Source organism: Epinephelus moara, chromosome 16 (assembly GCF_006386435.1).
Source record: "Epinephelus moara isolate mb chromosome 16, YSFRI_EMoa_1.0, whole genome shotgun sequence".
NCBI lineage: Eukaryota > Metazoa > Chordata > Actinopteri > Perciformes > Serranidae > Epinephelus > Epinephelus moara.
The window spans coordinates 5,632,964-5,639,268 of NC_065521.1; the positions used below are offsets into that span (position 1 = coordinate 5,632,964).

General features: G+C 42.2%; 1 protein-coding gene across 1 annotated transcript in view; it reads right to left on the bottom strand.

Annotated features, from left to right (window-relative positions):
* Positions 1–1,917: 1,917 nt before the first annotated feature.
* lrrc38a (leucine rich repeat containing 38a) overlaps positions 1,918–6,305 on the bottom strand; it is a 50,319-nt gene continuing 45,931 nt past the window's right edge. Inside the window, exon 3 of the mRNA XM_050064718.1 lies at positions 1,918–2,442. The gene's annotated coding sequence lies outside the window, so the exon portion shown is untranslated. The remainder of the gene's footprint in view (positions 2,443–6,305) is intronic.

Genomic DNA, 6,305 nt, shown 5'->3' on the forward strand with positions numbered 1-6,305 from the left:
TATATATATATATATATATATATATACATATGCATACACACACATTTTTTTTCTTCTTTTTTTTTTTTTTACCTTTTAATTTTTCACCGGCTTCTGGGCTAAATCTGTTGGAGATTGAGGCTCCTTCTCTTACTCCAATCTCTCTGTCCTTTAAAAAACGGTTTAAAAGCACCACCATCTGCTGTGGGAATTTAAGGTTATGGTCCAGCAGCCTGTATATGAGTCCTTCATGCCACATCTTATCAAACGCTTTTTCAATGTCAAAAAAGACTCCAATTGTTACCATTTTTTCTGTTAAAACCCCTTTGAAAATCTTCTGCCAGCCTCAGGATGTTGTCAGTTGTGCTTTTCTCCATCCTGGCTGGTGGACCCCCAAAACTCATCAACATGTTTTTGAAGCCTGTCAGCCAGCACTCTCTCCAGTAATTTGCCCACAGTGCTCAGGAGGCTAATCGGTCTGTAGCTGGCTGCCAGATGGGGGTCTTTGTTTGGTTTGGGGATCACTGATACCAGAGCTGATTTCCAGGGCTTTGGGAAGAAACCGGCATGGAGGCAAAAGGTAAAGAGGTCTGCAAGTTTATCCAGGAATTCTATTGATGATTCTTTGATGAGTCGATTGTCCACTCGATCTTCCCCAGGGGCTTTAAGTTTTTTAAAGTGTTGTTGAAGCTCTATTATTGTGACGGCTTTTATTAGAGGGTTGCTGGTGTCTATATTTGTTATTGGTAGATGGATAGGCAGAATACCTGTTGCTCTACAATTTCCTTCCACTCTGGAGCAAATAGAGGGTCATCTGGACATGAATGGACATTTTGCAGGTGCTCTTTAAAAACATTAGCCTTTTCTTTGTCTTCCTCTATCATCTGGCTGTTATGCCTTAATACTGAAATTTGTGAATTATTTTTCTTTCCATTTAGTTGATGAATTTTCTGCCAGAATGTTTTGGGATTCGGGTCATTATTTAGGTCTGTATAAAATTTATCCCATGTTCTTTCTCGCTCCCCCCTGATTTCTCTTTGTATTTGTGTTTGTATTTGGTTGACTCTTTGTTTAATCTCTGGGGATCTTGTTTTCATAAATTCTTGTCTTAGTTTTCTTTTTACTTTTACAAGGTGCATCAGGGAAGGTGGGAGATTCTTTGGGCCCTTTGGATCTCCTTTAAGGCCTGTTGAACTTTCCCTTGCTGAGAGGAGGATTTGTCTCAGCAAAAGAGCTCGTTGGTCGATAGTGGAGGGCTCTGGGCCACAGGGAGGAAGATGGACACACTGGTTGGTGGTTGAGAGTTTGAATGCTTCCCAGTTTGCTGTTTTGTAATCATATTTTGGTTTCTTTGAAGCAGCTTGGGGCTCCAAATTGAATGAGGTGAGTGTTGGGAGATGGTCACTGCCAATATCTGCACAGACAGCAAACTGAGTCACTTTTCCTGCGAGATCTGGGGTGACAAGGCAGAGATCCAAAATATCCACTGAGTTCTGTGCAGAAGAACAGTGTGTTGGTTCATCATTGTTCAGAAGGACTAGATCAGACTGCTCGATTATGTTGTTCAGTGTAATATCAGACTGAGTTGTGGTTTTATTATTAAAGGATGGATGTTTGGCATTAAAATCTCCCATTATTACATGTCTTTTCTTTTGAAATGATTTCTTGAAAAAGGTGGGAGGGGGGAGTAACACCAGGAGGACAATAAACTGACATGAGGAGTATGTTGGAGTTTGGAGAGAATTTAACTCTTACTGTAACAAATTCATTGTTTTGAGCTTGTTCAGGACTAATTAAAATGGTGGTTTCATTGTAGACAATTGATCTTTTTATAAGCAGAGCCACTCCTCTATGTTTTTCCTGTGGTCTGTCACTTCTTATGATGTCATATCATGGTAGGGAGAAGTTGATGTGAGGAGAGAGAAATGTTTCATTTATTGAAGCCACATGTACATCTTTTCCCGTAGGATGTGTAGTAGCTCTTCTCTGTTTGATCTTATTCCCCTTGTTAGTGTGTAATATTTTGAATTGTTTTTTTTTTTTTAACTATTTAAAGTCTTTTTTCTAGACATTTCCAGGTAGCTTCAAATTGTTTTTCATCCTGGCACAGTGTTTTCAGGTTACTTGGAGGGTGGTGTGTTGTGCAAGGGGTATGGTGGTTTTCTGACCTGAGTGTAGCTGAGAGAGAGACCAAGTCCTGGCTTGAGGGGGTTGGATCAGAGTTAAAAAGTGAAAAAAGTCCATAAAAAATCCCTCTCTCAGTAATTTAGTGGCGTACTCAGGGTTAGTCAGGTGGACCCTGATGAAGTTGGTGGGGGTCTCTGTTCTCCTGCTGATGATGCAGTGGGCCTTCAATATCTCAATGCCTTGGTTATTCAGTTCCTCTTTGATCTGGTCAATAGTGATGTTAAGTGATGGTCCTTTAATGATGATTTGCCTGTTGATTTGTTGTGTTTGTTGTGCCTGTGTGAACAAAGCCAGGTTCATAAATGTAATGGGAGACCTCTTGCACTCACACTCTCTCCCTCCCTCTTGCATTCTGCCACACCCTCTGATCAACCTATTGAGACCAGGTGAGACTTGATTACCCCCTGGTCTAACCACTCATTAAAGCCTTTGGAAACACAGCTTGAAATAGTAAAAATGCATATATTATATCAAAGTCGAGTGTCTCATTAATCATCCACAAAAGTCTGAGTGAAAATAACCATTCATAACTATTAGAAAACCTGGTTTAAAAACAGCTCATTTTGCTGTTTAGACCACTTGCCAGGACAGAGGGGCGTGGCAGATAACGCTCTGATTGACAGCTCCCTCGTTTTGATTGACATCTCCCTGGCTCAGCAATGGCTGCCACAAATTTAATCCAGCCGTACATGTTTGAGCCCTCTGATGATTCAGAGGATGAAGCAGAAGCCCTGCCAGCTGATGAAAGCAAATGATTCCTTTCAGGTGGTCACTGAATGGTAAGTTTCAAAATGTTTTGTGATTCATATTAATGTTACTTCGTAGAATAGTTGGCATAACTTTTACATGCAATGTTAGCTGTTAGGTTTTCATTGAAAAATTGATGTGGGTAGTCTACATAATTTGGGGCTTGTGATATTGCTGGGTCTCTTATGCTAGATGCAGGACATTTGGGTTGTTATTTCCCTGTAGGTGGTTTATCACTGGATGGAGGTTTCCAACTATCCGGGCCTTAACGTGTGTGTGTGTGTGTGTGTGTGTGTGTGTGTGTGTGTGTGTGTGTGTGTGTGTGTGTGTGTGTGTACCTCTGCATGGAGAGTGGGACATTTCTTTATTGCATGCGTTTGCTGTGTGTATTAACCCGTGTGCCCCTTTTGTCTTGCAGTGCGTGTGTAAACCCCCTTCTCCATACTCCTGGTGGTGATTTTCTCTCCCTTCACTCCCATCCTCCTGTGGGTTTCCCTGGCACCACTCCCCCTGTACTGGTAATGAGCTCAGCTTAGAAATATTAACTTTTTAGAGTGTGTTTTAGAGTCTATTTTGTAATAAAGAATCCCATTTTTAACCTTTAGCCTCCATTTCAGCTTCTTTTCCCCATAAGATAGTTACTTGTGATTTAAATAAAAGTGATTCTATTTTAAAACTAGAAATTCATGTCTCTGCTCCTTTTCTTTCCAAAGAACTTGTGTATTGCTTGATTTATTCTCTGGGCGAAATTCCCAGAGTGGCGTTGTCAACCTCTTGTATTCTCGGGATATTGTGCCCTGGTTTCATAAAGAAAAACTTTTCCCAGATTGCTTTAGAAGAAATATACACCATAAACTTAGTAAGAGTGAACTTGACTGGCCTGCACAAAGCCCTGGGAGCCTGTACGTCCTACATGAATAACAGGCTAATTCAGAGTTTTAGAAACTTTACTGTGAACCACAGACATTATCTCATTTTCAGATACAAATGGCCTGCTGATTTTAGATGAGAACATGCAGGTTATTGTAAAATCAACATGATCTGTAGTTATCACAATTATATTTTCATTATAAAAACTTACACTTACTTACTCATACATGATCAAACAAAATAACATTAAAATATGAAAAAACTAGTTGTAGATACTGTTAGTGAAAAGACCCAACTACAAGATTCTGACTTCTAAAAGACCAATGGAGTTAAAAGACCATATGGAATATATTTTGCTATTAAAATAAAATGTTGTCATTCCACCACTAAAATGTATTAGATGAAGATTTATAACTAGGTTCAGGAACAAAGACCACGCCTTGAACACATCCCATTTCCACCCAAAAGTATTTAAGCACACCTGATGCATTCTCTTTCTCTTCGAAACATTTCTCACACCAACCGACCATGCGCTTCTCGTGTAACCACAGGCTTACCTCAGTCTAAAGCCCTTTTTAAAAAGGAATTGTGCAAATTTGCAGGAAAACCCAATTAGTCTTCGTTCAACACTGGCAGTATAAACACCATTCCCGTCATTTGATGGTTAATGGCCTCTTCCTTTGAGAGGGCAAGGAGGGCACGCAATTCTTTGTCTCCCCAGTTGCTCATCTTTACATTGTCTTTCAGGTTTGCATTTCCCTCTTGCTACTAGCTGCTCATTCCTGCTATCAGCTGTTTCCTGTTAGTCCACCGCCAGTGAGTCGCACTACGGCGTCATCAACAGCTCCTCCCACAAGTCATCAACAGCTCAACCCGCGGCGGAAGGGTGCATCATTCTTTTTAAACCAAAAAGGTTTAAATAAATTTAAGTGGGCAACTCGGATCAACTCGCCAATCCGGCTCTGTGTGTCTAAATGCTTACAGTTTGCCTGCAAAATGGCCCAACATTCGCCGCAAATCTGGCAGTGTAAAAGGGGCTTAAAAGTGAGACAAGGGCGAGCTTTTATTGTATCAAATGATCAACTCACCACAGATCGAGAACTGCAGATCAATCCTTCGGATCCAGATGAAAGTCCACCTGAAAACGAGTCATCTTATTCCCGCAGCAGTCAGACAGACAGGCTTCCAGGCAGAGCTGCAAGCGGCTTCCATACCTCAGCCTCGCCAGCTCTCCCATTCCATCTGTCCTACAAACACGCTCCAACTCCGGATCGATCCTCTCCTCCATCCACTAGGGCCACAAATTGCGGCCTCCTCCATGCAACAGCATTCTCCATATCACAATCCAAACTGGACATCAGGGACCAGACGGTAGACAATCTCCAATACTTTCTGAAAGGAAAAGGAATTCTTTTCAACTATGGCCACAAGCCGGGTTCCAACTCCGGGCCACTCCATTAAACGCCATGTCTACGTAACTTCCGGCATCTAGGGATCCTTGCCAGAGACATCCACGCTAGGATTGCCATCTGTGACGTCAATCCTACTAGCAGGGAGCCAGGTCATTCCATTATTCTTGTCATCTCTGCATTCGAAGGCTTCATCACATCGTCACAGCCATCTAATAAATTCCACAACCACAAAACCTTCCATCAGCTTCACAGAAAGCTATCTGTAAGGATCTTGTCCAAAGCGCACCCTCAGCCCATCTTACTAGCCAGCGTCAGCTCCCCTTTTCCTCTCTAGACGTCACATTCATTTGCAGTTTACCACCCATCGTATCCATAAAACATCAATAATAATAATAATAGTCATAATAATAAAAAAAGTTGTCGGGGAGTGAGATTCTCAGTCATCCAGGTCATGGTAATCGTAAGAGCTATATCATAGGCAACTGGACTGGACTTGCGTTTCTTGCAGATGTTTCGCCTCTCATCCAAGAAGCTTCTTCAGTTCTAAATGACTGGTACAGAGTGGGTGTGAACCCTTGCAGAGTCGTAGGGGTCACATGTGAGCTCTTAGTTTCAGAGTCGTGCCCCGAGCCCGGGGTGAATGGGTGTGAAGTCGTCTGGGGAGGGATCCCAAGACTGTATTGTAGGTGGGTGATAAGTGGTGTCGTAAGCCACCCCCTCTGTTTACCGACGTGCTGACGTATTGCGGTAAGCGAGTTGTGTCATTTCCGGTGTTTCTGTGACAGCGTCTCTGTACTGTTCTGGTGAATTCTGCTAGCCTGCTTTCTCACTTCAGTTGCTTTAACGTCTACTTCAAGTCTTAACCCACAGTGGTTCTGTTTAAGCACTTATAGCTCTCCTCCTTTCTACGACTTCATTGCTAATCTCTTAGCTGTTGTTTGCACGTTACTAGCCTTGGTAGCTACATTAGCTTTACAGTTAGCGATGGCTTCTCCTTCTGCTCTTTCTTGCTCGGTGTGCCAAATGTTCAGTTATGCCTCTGCCTCCTTTAGCGACAGTGGTAATTGTAATAAGTGTAGCTTATTTGCTGCGTTGGAGGTGAGGCTTAGT